Here is a 14958-nt window from a genome sequence, read left to right on the forward strand (position 1 = left end):
GTTCACAACATGCTGTAGAAAAGATGGAGATTCATCTGCTTCTCTTCCACAGCATAGCTTTGCTCTGTTGCCTTACCAAATGGAACAAGTACATGGGCCTTTGTAAAGAACTTTGGAGCACAGCAAGTGTATGTGATCGGAAAGGGTTCCCCAAATTTTGGAATGTTTTAAGTACATACACACCTACACAAGCACATTTAAATGTAAAAAAATTGGTTGGTAAAAGTATTTACGTCAATAGCCTGTGTTAAAACAATCTACCCTTTTGACAGTATCTTTTTCAGTCAGTTTTCAGTGTCAGAATCTGGAGGTCCGGTATATCTTCAATAACTTAGACATCTAGTAGTTTTCGTAGAGAGACTTTAGATTGAAAATGCACTGTCTCCCATACCAAAGCACAGACATCCATCAGAAGGGTGAGAATATAAAAATACTATAATATACCTATTCCTGATACTACATAAATGCCCTGAAGTCACTGCCAGCACACCTTAAGACCCACAGTGTGGTATAGAGCATGTATTCATTCACAGGTAAATATTAAAATGTCTCACTCTAAACATGTGACTGCTGTTTTCCATAGTGGAGAACAGTCAGGAAAAAAAGATGTAAAATTAGCTCAAGGGAAATAGAAGATGTAGTCTGTGAAAGGTTATGTATTTAAAAACTGAGATTCTTCTATTTCATCTATTCTGTGTGCAATAAGAAATATTTAGTGCCGTGCAAGCTGTTACCATTTTAACTTTTTTAGTTTGAATAGCTGTTGTTGTACTGTAGACACATAAATGTACATATGTGTGTGTGTGTGTGTGTGTGTGTGTATGTGTAGAAGGGGTGGGTGGGTGGGTGTATATTTTTGTTGCCCTTTTATTGTGTTGAGAAAAGAAAAAGGAAAATAACTGGCTTAGAAACAGTAGGCCCCCTCCAAAGCGTTAAACTCAAAAACAGTTCAATGCCTTAAGCAGAATTGCACCTTCATGTAGGCGACACCTTCGTTAAAGCAGAGTCCAAATGAAACCGCTCCATTCTGAGACTCGGTCGACATGTGTTTATGAGCCGGGAAGGCAGCGGGTTGGGGCCGGGCTGGGGTGGGAAGTTCTGTGGTGGCACCAGCTGCAATGAGCTGGTGATAAGCCAGTCGCTAGTGTGTTTGATCAGCCGGCAGCTAGGAGCATCTCTCCCCGTCTGCTCCCGCGACAAGTAACAATGGCTCCAGTATTAAAAATAGACGTGGTTTACCCAGGGGAAGAGGCGTCAGAGGTAGGCAGGCAGGCTGCTGGTTAATGAAGCCTTGGCAGAGGCAGAGAGATGAGAGAGAGATGCTGGGTGAGCTCCAGTTCACACACACAAACGTACAAAGACCGTACCGTAAAAGCCACGGCGTGTTTCACAGCAAAATGCTATATGGAAATAATGACCCTTCAGCTCAGACACATCAAAGACAAATCCCACCCCAGCCCCCACTGTCCCTCCCTTAAAAAACATAATGAGAAGCCTAATTGAGTCCATGCTTGTCTAACTAGAGAAATCCTCCCTTTCTATTGTGGATGTGTGCTTTGGGGTATCATCTTTTCAAAAACAGACTTTTTGCTCGAGCTGAGAGTATGGACCTGCAGAGTAGTCATACCACCACAGGGTGTCACCCTTCACCACTGAGCAGGGCATTTGAAGGCGTGTCTCGGTGTCTGTGGCCTATACAGCATCCAAGGGCACTGACCTGCTTGTCCAAACGGCTCTGCGCAGCTGCACGTTAGTGCCTGAGCGTGAATAGCAGCAGCCTCTGTGTTTTATTGGTCTTTCCAGTGCCCTCTTTAGATGCAGCCATCATTCCTGTTTGACAGACAGTCCGTCAGACAGACACATTCACCTTGTGCACTTTACCATGTGATGAGTCCCCAGAGTTGCGTAAGAAGCAGAGATTAATGCTATAATAACCCCCACACACACACACACACACACACACACACACACCCTCCTCCACCACTCCCACACACACATAAGCCCAAATACACACAAAGAAGCACACACTTCCGCGCACACCAGCTCTGCTACCCAGAACCCCAAATTGTACATGGTGACAGACAGATGTATAACCAGGCCACCAGCGTGAGGTCCATTTTTAAAATTTGCTTAGTATGACAACGGTAACAGTAGCTGTGTCAACATGAAGCACAAAGACACTGAACTAGAATTTAGAGGTGAAAGCACAGCACATTAGAACACTATAGCTGACTAAATACATAAATATATCTAACTCGCACAAGCTGCATCTGTACAAGTGTTTTTCACAATCTAGAAGCACATATAGCTTTAAGGTTAAAACAGCAGCTAGACCAGCTAGACTTTTCTGTTATCCATGTAGAGGTGTACTGGAATATACTGAAACTGTAGTGTGATGTTACAATGGAGCATGACAGTCAGTTGAACAAACCACTGGTCCATTCATTAGGTTTACAAAATATTGTAATACTGGCCTGTAGCTAGGGACTTATATTTTTGAGAAATTGCATGAGAGCACAATCTTCTAGGTAGAACTAGGCTGAAGGTTTTGAAAAAGTGAATTGAGAGTTTCTTGCAGTTAATACCCATTCCTAATTGATGTTAGGCTATGTCTTCATATTGATTTAATGAGCACAGAATGACAATACATTACGCACTTAAACAATGTAAGGTTGAAGTTTGTAATGCACTCTTTAATGTGCCATTCCGGCTTACCGTCCACCACAGACAAGTGGACATATAGTGCATACTCAAAGCGAAATTACTTGAAAAATGAGGGATTAATACACATCCTGTTATGTTCATGAATGATCCAATCAAATCCCAGAAGCTTAGCTCATCGCTAGTTAGAACACTTTTCCAGCCTCTCTTCCCGGCTCTGTGGAGCAGCTGTGAACGTGAGTGGTGTCCATTCCCATAGCGGGTCAGACAATCTGGCGGGGACCAGACCGTAATTTGGTGCTCCTATCTTTTTGTGTTCTCATAATACAAGCTAAGAAACTCTGACTCTGTGCGTGCCCACGTTAGTGCCACTTGATTTGGCATTTCATTTGGAAACAATTCTGGGGCCTCGGGATTTGTTGATGAGGTCTCCCATCAGTGAAACAAAAAAAACCCCACCCCCTTTCAAATTAATTTGATGAAAGCACAGTTGTGATTTATTTATTTTTATAGTGATTCTAGAAGCCATTGTATTTGTGGTTAATTAACATCTATATTTATGTAATTGTGAAATTAAGCTGTACTGTATATGTCGCTGTACATTATGTCAAAACAACCTTGAAAATATATATATATATAAGGAAAAACATATAGGGGTGACTTATTCCACCCTGTCTTGTGTATATAATGTTTCTGTACAGTATTTGAAAAATGTAAGACATTTTTGGAGTGTTGTGCAGTACTGTATGTAAGTGTTGTGTGTCAAGTGGGTTGGCTGATTTCTAGTCCTAACTAGTAAACCTCACATTTCATGTGTGTGTGTGTTGGTATTTGTGCCAGTGCACAAATGCTTGTGTGAGAGAGTGTTTCTCTGTTCATTTGTGTGTGAGTGTGTTCATGTCGCCTTCCCAAATTGCTGTGTTGTGTGTTTGTTAGAAAATCATGTTGTTGCAATTGTGCTCAACTGACATGGGACCATTAACTTTATATGCAAAGCATCCTAGTACAAAGTAGTTATTGTTATGCAGTGTAAAAAACACTATATATCAGTCCTGTCCCTCTAGCCCGCTAGTGTAGAGTTGTGTGTTCAGTGCTGGGCATGTTAAGTTAAAGATCCCAGTCGGTTTGACCCTGTCCTGTACATAACAGTAACACTGTTCTATTCACTGCTCTCCAGGTTCAGCCTAGTCTGCCTGGCTAATGAAATGTTAAGTGTATTGTCCTGTCACTGTAGAATAATAATAAGTGTCTGAAATGATCCACACCCTTTGTTTCCTAATATTTAAAATAGCAGTGGGGCAAGTAAACAATCTACTGTCAGCACTTGTCAACAGTGTCATAATAGAAATAGAAAAAGTGCAGCTGTATGTACCGTGAATGTAAATGCACTTTTAAAGCCCTCTGGGAAGAGTTTTTGCGTTCTGAAATCGGTTTAGTCCTATAATGCTTCTTGTGAACCTCAAAGTCATTTTGCATAGTGAAGACCTGACACTTGCACTGTTATAGTCTGTGGAAGCAATATTTTTGATGTTTTGCATCAAACTGTAAGCTGCACAGGGGCTGAGAGGGCTGCTGGGTAATGGAGTCCTCAGGGGGAGAAGCACTTCTCTGGTGGGGCAGCCCACAAGGGCTGAGGGAGTCTCCGATGATTGGTGCTCCTGTAACGGGTAAACTGTACTGCACCCTCTCTGCCAGCCCACAGCCCCAGACCAAACAGTTCCCCACCGGACTTCAAAAAAAAAAGAAAAAAAAAAAACAAGCACACATTCACATGCTTTTACTGTACGTATGACAGTTCTACAGTCATATAGTGAAGTGTCATGGATATTGTACAGTATTTAACATTTGTGTGGGAGACAAAAAAAACTATGTAGAGATGGAATTTTAAGTTTCACCAGAACAATAAAGATGACATTCTTACTCACATCTCTGTTTTCAGAGTTTTCAGCTTCATTGCCTGTGTGTGTGTGTGCACCACTCTGGCCAAAACAGTGTGAAAATTGTCGCTCTAAAGTGGCTCTTAATAGACATAAATGCAATGATGTGTAACACATTTCTGGTACAGTGTCAGTGTTCTGCGCTATTAAAAAAAAAGACTAACCCTTCATGTCAGCGCTCTGAACGACTAGACACGGAGGCAGTAGACGGCATAACTGGAGCCTCCTTCAATCTCTCATATCTCTCTTCAGCATGTACAATGTAGCCAGCAAGCCTGAGTCATCTACCCACCAGAGCCAAGTGAGGGCCCTTTTCAGAGCGGAAAGGCTTCTCCACATAGAGGCTGCCACTCACGCCAATAAAAGACAGGAGCTGGCCTACAAAAGAGAGCAGATGTGACAGTTGCCCGGCTTCCAAAGGGCAGCTCTGGTGTCTCGTGACATTAACAGGGGCATTTTCATCTCTGAAATCATTGCCCATTGTACTCAGCCATTACAGGGCCAATGTGTTCTGTTGTAGGACTCTCCACATGCATTGATGTATGTCAGTGATATTGTTTAGTGAACCCGTAGAGGAAAGTAAAGTGGTGATGAACTGATAGATGATCAATCGACTGCACAAACGTGCAGAAACAAAGCTGCCAAACCAAGAGGAAGCTGGGATGTGGTCTAAATGGGACTGTTGAAGCACCGCATGCATTCAACAGATGTGGGAAGTGATGGGATCTCCCGCTGATGGGGTCAAGTGGCTAGAGTTAGACTGTAAAGTGGCTATTAGCAGAAGTCTGTCAAAGATTACTGTATTTCTTTTTTAGTTTTTTATTACAGTATGTGTAAATAATATTACCATCAAGATGTGGCCAGTGTACACATGTTTGTGTGAGAGAGTGTTTCTCTGTTTGTGAGTCGTGTGTGAGTGTTCATGTCGCCTTCCCAAATCGCTGTGTTGTGTGTTTGTTAGGAAATCATGTTTCAAATCATGCAATTGTGCAGTTCTGTCAAGGATGCAGTGCATACAGTATTGTATGCAGATTGATGAGAATGAATCTATTCATGAGGAATCTATTCATGAGTATTGTTTTTACTAAATATAGCTATGAAAACTTGCAATGTAGACATGTCCACTTATCGTATTAATTCTGTATTTATGTCATTTTTTATCACAATAATATTTTAAAACCAATGACAAATGATATAGTTTGGTCCACTTACAGTACATCACCGATATCCTAACTGTGAATACTGTACCTTCAAGAGGAGTGAGATCAGTACTGATAAATGCATACAGTGTGATTGTAAAAAAGAAATCACAGCATCAAGTCTGTGGAGAACCGAAGGGAGAAGGACCTCATGAGAAGAATGTGTAGGGTGGAGAGAGGGTGGTCTTTTTTCATCGATTTTTCACTCTCACTGTCTCTCTCTCATATATCCAAATCTGCACATGCTCCAAACCCCACTCAGTCAGTGTCGGAGTCATGGTCACAGCTAATGTCCAGCTGCCCCACTCCTCTCATATGCTTTCAGACCACTTTGCACATGGCTTTTTAAAACCCCATCCCGTCCGACAAATTGAATGAAATTGAAAAGGGACACGTAATCATAGCGCATCATTTCCTTCTAAATGGAGGCAACACTTTTTCGAGGAGAGTATGTAGAAGCCATTATTGTTGTCACATGGGGCAATTTGGATCGCAGTGAGATGCATGGAACTTGGGCAGGGCTACAGTTCAATTACCTCAGCATTGACATATATGACCCTCTGAAAGACCCCAAGTGGTAATCCCAGTCCCAGACAGGGGAAGTGGGGATCATTATCTGCTGGCGACATGGCCGCATCAGCATCTCTTTTGCTGAGACCAATTTGCCAATGCTTCCGCTGCATGAGCACCATCATACAAGAAGCAATTTACACATGGCTCAGCTCAACAGAACTCAAAGGCAAAAAAATGCCAGGCTAGTATGTGGATCAGGTGCCCCCTAAGCTGCAGGGCCGGACTGGGACAAGAGGCCCTCTAATCGGTCAGGCACACCCACTAATACACAATCCTGGCAGTACCATCAGGCTGTATTGAGTTTGCCAAACCATGTGATCAAAACATAACGCGTTATGGGGCTAAAGGGCAGCCAGGCAACCAACTATCCCTGTTGCCACATCACAGATTTGCCCCACCTCTAATATACCCCAAAGAGTGACATGGATTTTTGACTCTATTACAGTGGGCTGGAACATAACTATTTCCTGAATTGAAAATAATAGCTATGCTAATGTACTTTTTATTCTCTCCCTGATAATAAAATAAAAGTAAATTGCGAGTATGAGTGTGAGTATTATGTGTGTGTGTGTGTGTGTGTGTGTGTGTGTGTGATGAGAGAGAGAGAGAGAAAGAGAGAGAGAGAGATAAAGAGTATCAAATCAAAGATATTTCTTCTGCACTTTAAACCTGGATTTAACTGATGAATGTGCTTTTCATGAAAGATTTGATCGTGATGATGGAGGACCTAGTGAATGCCCCAGCCTCATTTTGCCAGCAGTGTTTCCCTGCTGGTGTTGGGAGGATTCATCACACATAACCCTGTCCTCTGCTGAGCAGCATCCCTCTCTGTGGCATCCTGTAAACACACCAGCATAAACACATCACTCTCAGGCAGGCCCTGCACACACACACACACACACACACACACGCACACGCACACGCACACGCACACGCACACACACACACACACACACACACACACACACTCACACACAGACCTGCAGATGGGCCTCACATCCTCCAGCCTGATTAGAGAGGAGGGAGGGTGGCTTGGCTGGAGCTGCCCTCCAAATGTTTATCAGGCCGGGCCCAGGTTCTAGAGGCCACTTCCGCTTTCCCACCGGCCGAACCCTTGATTTAGCAACAGCCCCTCGCTTCAGTGTCCTCAAACATATATGTATGTTACACACACACACACACACACACACACACACACACACACACACACACTTACACTTACACCATATATGTCCCTGTCAGTCTAATTCTCCCTGATCCTCCAAGCAATTTCACCGCGTTCTCACATTACATACATATACATTCATGTTGGCCAATTAGCTAAGTGAGGTATTAAAATAAACCAAGATAAATTGTACCACATTAAGAGAAAATGATGCAAACCTCCACACACACAAACACACGCACACACACACACACAAACACACACACATGCACACACACACTCTCTCTCACTCTCTCTTAATGGACAAATGCCCTTGCAGTACACAGACACAGGCTCTCACTTCCTGCTCCACTCTCTGCACTAAAGGGCCATTTGTGGACGGAGAGGGGAGGCTAATGGCCACTGGCCACAGGGGGCACCCGCAGGAGCAGGTGGAGCCAAAGAGCCCGCAGGTCCCCAAAGCCCCATCTGTTTTTTCCTGTGGAGGCCTGGTAGGGTTTGTGCGTGACTACGTGTGTGTGGGAAGGGGGGAAGCTCAAGTCTCCAGCTATTGTTTTCCTGAAGGACCCAGGGGGCTAATGGTACCGATGCGCATGGTCCATCCAGGAAGACGGGTCTCGGCCAAGAGTGTGCCCTGACCGCTGTCTCCTCACACCTGCACACACTACTGGCCCCCCTGCTGCAAGCACTACTGCCTCGCCTGCTCCACTTCCCTTCACACTTTCACATCAGCTCTCCATCATTATTTACTGTCACATTCAGGGTCTAAATAGAATGTTCCTCGAGTTCAGCATGACTGCTGGAAAAAGATTCTCTCTTACTTTTTATGAAATGGTACATAAAAAGAATGGCTCTCCAGGCATGTCTAGATCAGAGCATTCAGACCAAAGCAATTGATTTATTTTCACAGAATCCCAAGCAGGGTTGTATATGTTGTATTGTATGTATTGTATGTTACATGTGATGTTGTGGAACAATTTGCACAGTGCCCTGATATGAATATGTGAACCTAGAGGCTCATCACTGAACTATTATTCTAATCCACATCATATGTCAATTTGCAGCTGATATCTGACAGTACATCACCGAAAACCACAAATGACAAAAACATAAAATCATGCTAGTAAAACAAGTGCACAATTTAGTCAAATGAATGAGTGTTCCCTAGATATACAAAAACATCTCAGAATGACACCTTCTGGGCTCTGTACAACCCACCTGGTCGAACATCCAAATACAGGATGTTCCTCCGGGAAGGAAGGTTAATTTCAGCCTTCGGTCAGTGTTCTGCTCTTCAAATTCCCAGAGTGGTGTCCCAGAGAGGACTCTGGATTCTGAGAACAGAGGAACTGGCACTAGGAAAAGACAACCTGGAAAGACATTGTCCAAGTGTACAGTGAGAAGAGTGCATTGTATCATTAAAGGCTCTTCATAGAAATAACCCAATTCAAAGGACAGCCAGATTAACAAATCAACAAATCAATCAATACCAACAACAACAATCCAATACCAACAACAAACAATGAACAGTTTTCTCTTTATTTTGTTATTATAAGGATCACAAGTAAACAGGAAAAAGGAGCACAATATAAACAATGTCCAGGACAAACAATGTTTGTGCTTCTCACACTTACACTTGAGTGTTCAATGACAACACGGAAAGACATAGTGCAATAGGAGGACAAAGGTTCAAACTGATTCATAAGGTCAGATAAGGTCAGACATGAGATCCCACTGATACCTTCCTTTTCATATATCACATTAAGTTCCTCTGTCATGATTGGGGCTCATTTAATTTAGACTCCAATCACTTCTGCTCAATCAACATGAATAAGCTCTGTGATTAAAAGAAACCCAATCAGACCCCAGCAGTACAATCCAATATTTTTTAAACCCTACAATTTTTTCTCGGTGTGTGTGTTTTCTTCAGAAATCAAAGGAAAGAACTTCAAAGTCAAGGCAATTACTCTGTTATGAATAACATAATTTCCCAGGTCTGCACCTTATCTTACCACGTGTACTGTAAGCAGCTGTGACTGTGATGTCTCTCTCTCTCTCTCTCTCTCTCTCTCTCTCTCTCTCTCTCTCTCTCTCTCTCTCTCTTTCTGTGCATCTGTATTGCCAACACTCACAGGAAAATAAACCAGGCATTGTTTGAGTTGTTGATTCTTTGTGTCTTTCTGTGATGGTTTCTGCGGAGGTGTAAGTCTTGATTGGATGATTAAGAGCTAAGCCGAGTTCTTCAGTCACTCATTGATTGGAAAAGTGGACCGACTTTCTCTGTAAGAAACAAAAAGACACTACTTTATCTTACAACTCCTACACAATCTCAGACTACAATAAAGATTCTGAATAAGTAGCATTGCCATTAGCATCATCCATTAAGACACTAGAGATGCTTATAGAAATGGTCTATGTAACATGAGTGCACATCAGATAAATGTTTAATGTTAAAGGACCTTAAATGAACAAAATGAAAATGGACATTGATGAAAACATTATAGACGTTTTTTTCTGACTTCCTACACTGAGTGCTTTTAAAGCTGTAAGTGATGTCAACATTCCTTGCTGTTTCACAAGACTAATAGAGCATCTGGACGGTGCAATAAAAATACATCATGCAGCCATCCCATTGCTATTTCAGTTCATAATTTGCTCCATGTTTGAGATACTAACATGACATGGGTCAATGTGTGTGACAGTGAGTGAGCAGCAACCAGAAAGTGAAAATTGTGTATATCTTTAAAATAAATGGGGTGGTGGTAGTGTAGTGGTTAAGGAGCTGGGCTAGTGTGCAGTAGCCTGAAAGCTGTAGGTTCAGTGGATTAACAATGTTTGATAAATGAAGATGACACACATTGCCTAATGCCATTATTATGGTGTCTACTGTCTATGAAACTAGACAGCTGAAACATTCTTCAAATCTGGGGAAATATAATAATTCTCTGTATGCTGTTAGATTTGAGTTGTAAGTGGTTTTCAATACAGATCACCATTGCAGTAACATTCCTAGTACTGTGTATGTGATGAAATGACCATGACTCGTGGAGACAGAACTGATCCTGAGAGTTTATCACTGGCAGTGAGGCAGAAAACAGGTGAGCCCTCATCTCTCCAGAGGCCTGCTCAACACGGTCCATAGAGCTTCCCTCATCACTGACATCTCTCTTCACACTACACACACACATCCAGCTGAACAGTCACATGTATTAATTTAACAGACACTTTTATCCAAAGAAACTTGCATATGTCAATTACATTACAAGGACCAATTTCCCCAGAGTTAGTCAGGTCAAGGGCACAGCAGTGGAAGCCAGGAATTGAACCCACAACTTTTTTCAGGATACTGCATGCTAACCCAGCTACATAGCCACTACACTACCACTGTCCAATCATTTCCAGAAAGCTTGGATTGTTGCATGTGAAAAGTGCATAGATATTCTGAAGAAACTCAACGCCTGAACTTTGTTTTATAACTACAGGTTTGCTGTAGTTATAGTTGTAGTTGTGTGTACATAACATACATCCAAAATAATGTTCTTGTTTTGAGATTGACTCTGATTTACTCAGATACATCTACTCTCCCTCTCAAGGGGGCAGATCTATGGAGACTCTGGATGAGGTCATCCCCCTCCCAGACCCCTTCTCTGGGGCTAATGAACTGCACCATGGTAAAAGTACGGTACAACCTTTTATCACACAGTTGATAGTCCTTGCATGGACCTAGTTCTATATACAGTAGTGACAATTATGACAATAACAAAGCAACCAAAGATAGTCCTAGAATACTCTCTGTCTGGAATATTACAAAAAAAGACAAGAGTGGCACTGTCTAAAACTGCTGCCACTCAATTCAACATTATACATTTATTTCAATGCATTCATACTTTGGCATGTGTCCAGAAAGCAAGCAGAATTGTTTCTTCATGCTGTTTTCCATACCTGGTACCTTCCATTTCCCTCAACAAATGAGTTTATAAATATATTTTCTTATTTCTGTCGATTTCTCTCACCTCTGTTGTTTTCCAGGCAGTGCAGGCTCTCGTCCCTCCATATCGCCATCTTAACACTGCGTGGGGCAGCCGTGGCCTACTGGTTAGCGCTTTGGACTTGTAACCAGAGGGTTTGCGGTTCGAACCCCGACCAGTAGGCACGGCTGAAGTGCCCTTGAGCAAGGCACCTAACCCCTCACTGCTCCCCGAGTGCCGTCGTCATTGCAGGCAGCTCACTGCGCCGGGATTAGTGTGTGCTTCACCTCACTGTGTGCTGAGTGTGTTTCACTAATTCACAGATTGGGATAAATGCAGACACCAAATTTCCCTCATGAGATCAAAAGAGTATTTATACTTATACTGCTTTGCACACCTGAGTCTGCTGCTCTCCTATTAATTGAACAACCGGCTGTCATGTAGTGCAACAGTGGCTGACTGTTGAGATGCCTTGTTGCTGGTGCTGCTGATTTGTATTATAGTATACTGTATTACACAGTGATAAACATATTATTTATTATATTATATTACATTATATTATATGATATTATATTATATTATATTATATTATATTATATTATATTATATTATATTATATTATATTACATTATATTATTAAACTATTACTCATTGTTTGCCACTGACAACAACGCTCTAGCTTTTCCAGTTTTCAAATGCTCTAACATATCTGCAGGTTTGATGAAAATGTCATGAGACGCTTCATTGTATTTTGCTTTCAGCTGAGTAAGTGTAATCACTGGGCATGCAAAGAATGTAATGTTTCAAACACTTCTTTAGAGAATGAAAGAGTTGAATTGTATGCTGTTTAGAGGTTTTATGCTTTTATTGTAACCCATTGTTATAATGACTAGCAAAAGTAATTATGTGTGGAAACAGTAAAAAAAAAACTAAACAGATTACCTTCAATGGAAAGTGGGTAAGGAGCAAAGCAAAACATAAAACATAAGAGGAAAATGCCAGCACAACATTTCAAGTTAAGATTTTACTTCTGTTTGAGATCATATGCAACACTTTGTGCATGAATGCACTCATGGGAGATAAACAACAGGGCAGGTCTAATCCATCAAAGCCCTCTGTCGTCCCACACAGCCTTCCCTCTCTCTCCTTTAAACCTCATTTGTCCAGTTGATCCAGGCCTGCTGCTAGAAATCTATGTAATTGTCAGGCTGTGGCAGATAATGAAGAAGTACTGAGGTGTCTGAATGCATTAGGTCAGTCTTGATGGAAATGTGGTGCTCTGTTTCAAAGGCCAACATGGATGCTCCTCCAAAAATGGATTCTCTCTCTCTCTGTCTCTCTCTCTCTCTCTCTCTCTCTCTCTGACTCTCTCTCTTTCTCTCCACCTCTGTTCCTCTCTCTGTCCTGCTCCCACAGGGAGGTCTGCCTTGCAGCAGGAGAAAAACAAGAAATGATGTCCATTAGCCAGCCCCCAGGGATGTTGATTCTGCTCATTGAACAAATACGACTATTGCTGAGAATTCCCTCTATGGGCAATGGCAAGTGTGTGCCAAGAAACAACATTAGTCCTCAACACTCATGTCTCCCTTTTGTCATAAAAGCTGTACTGAATATTTTCTTTCATCTTCATATCAAGATGTCAGCATGTTGTGTTAATATTTAAAGAGCTTAACAAATGCTTGACAAATGTTCAAACAGCCTGCAAAATCGTCAAGTCATCTGCTATAGTGCACCCATTAGTAGTGTGCTGCATATTGTGTCCAGCAACTGACTGAGATAGTTTAAATAGACATTAACTCTGTATATAGGCCCACCATTCCCCCTGTTGCAAGAGTTCTTCACTCTGTCTAAACATAGCAGCGGTAGTTTGTGACCCAGCCACCTTTCCCGGGGTGACTCACACACTCTTCCTTTGCTTCTGTCACCGAGCGAACTGACACACACGGTTCTCCGAGAAAGGCACAGCTTCATGGCTTCCGGAACCCAAATCGTGTTAGTGTTCCCAATGTGGACAGTGTACAAGTGAGAATCAATGTGCTGCCTTTGTGTCAAAGTTCAAGGAAAAAACAGCCATACGTGTGTGTGTGTGTGTGTGTGTTTGTATGTGTGTAATGTTGTTGTCATTCCCATCTTTCTGGTTATCCCAGGGAAAATCAGAATTGCAAATATTCAGCACCGCTCTCAAGCTGCTAGGTGATAATTAGAATGTGATAGACAGCCAATGTGAGGTGAGAGCATAAAGTGGCACGTGACTCAAGCACAAGTGAGCAGAGGGGCAATTATATAGTGACTCGTCATTTCTAATGGCAGAATCAACAATCAGAGAGAGAAAAAATTGAAATCAAAATTGTATAAAAGCTGTGTGCACAGCTTGAGCAGAAGGATTCTTGAGCCTCCCAATATCTGAATGATGTTCAGATTGGAGAGAGGGTCAGGCATGTTGAGGCAGAGTTGCCATGGAAACCCCCCTTTTATGCCACCACTCTTTCTCTTTACCCCACCCCCTGCTCCGTCATTGCCCTTTATGGAGCACAGAGTGATGAGATTCTGAATGGGAGCAGGCTCGGGGAACATCAGAGCTGTAGGATGAGCCAATTTAACCCCGGCGCCAGGTCACACATTGAGCTTGAGCACATAGCTTACTTATATCAATCGATGCCAACACTCTGGCACTAAGAACAATCTGCCCACTGGCTACCTATGTACCCTGAAGCAAAATTTCAACACAACACAAGTAGGATTTTGGCCCAATGTTTTAAGAATTGTAACAAAATATCCTGTGATTTCTGAATGATTCTCCTTCTGAATGATTCCTCTTCTGAATGATTATCTCCATAATTCTGTATTTGAATTGCAACCCAGTATCTTTCATATTGTGTTTGTGTCTTTGTGATGGAAAAAGACACTGGTAGGACAATACATTATTTTCAAAGCAAAATGTGTAATTTTTTTTTTTCAAATTCATGCAGCTTTCACTCACAGGGAACTGTAAAGGTTATAATAGTCTACTGACATTTAGAGGCACAACCAGTTTCACCCCAATACAATGAATATTATTGACTACTAAGTGGGGATGCTTACTGTAGCAGTGCCTCATAACATGACAAACGGTATTTGCTTATGATCCTCCACCACCACACTCTGTTACTTTGATCCTCTCAGCTGTTCTCCACAGGGCCACAGTATAGCTGTGTGTGTGCTCATGGCATTCGGTAAGATGTCCTGTTGACTATGGGATAGATAGATTATTATTTCACAAGGGGATAAAAACCAACCATCTACTGTATGATGTGACCTGGCTAGAGTAAGGGATGAGCAGTTCTCCATGGTAACGGTGTTCAATATTGCCATGACAACATGTTTGGTGGAGTTCTAAAAAACCCAACAGGAAACAGTGAATAAGAGTGGGGGACAGTGAGGGGTTGTCATCAAAAATGGCCCTCTATGTCTCTGGA

This window comes from Alosa alosa, chromosome 4, assembly GCF_017589495.1.
Source record: "Alosa alosa isolate M-15738 ecotype Scorff River chromosome 4, AALO_Geno_1.1, whole genome shotgun sequence".
In the NCBI taxonomy this organism is placed as follows: Eukaryota; Metazoa; Chordata; class Actinopteri; order Clupeiformes; family Clupeidae; genus Alosa; species Alosa alosa.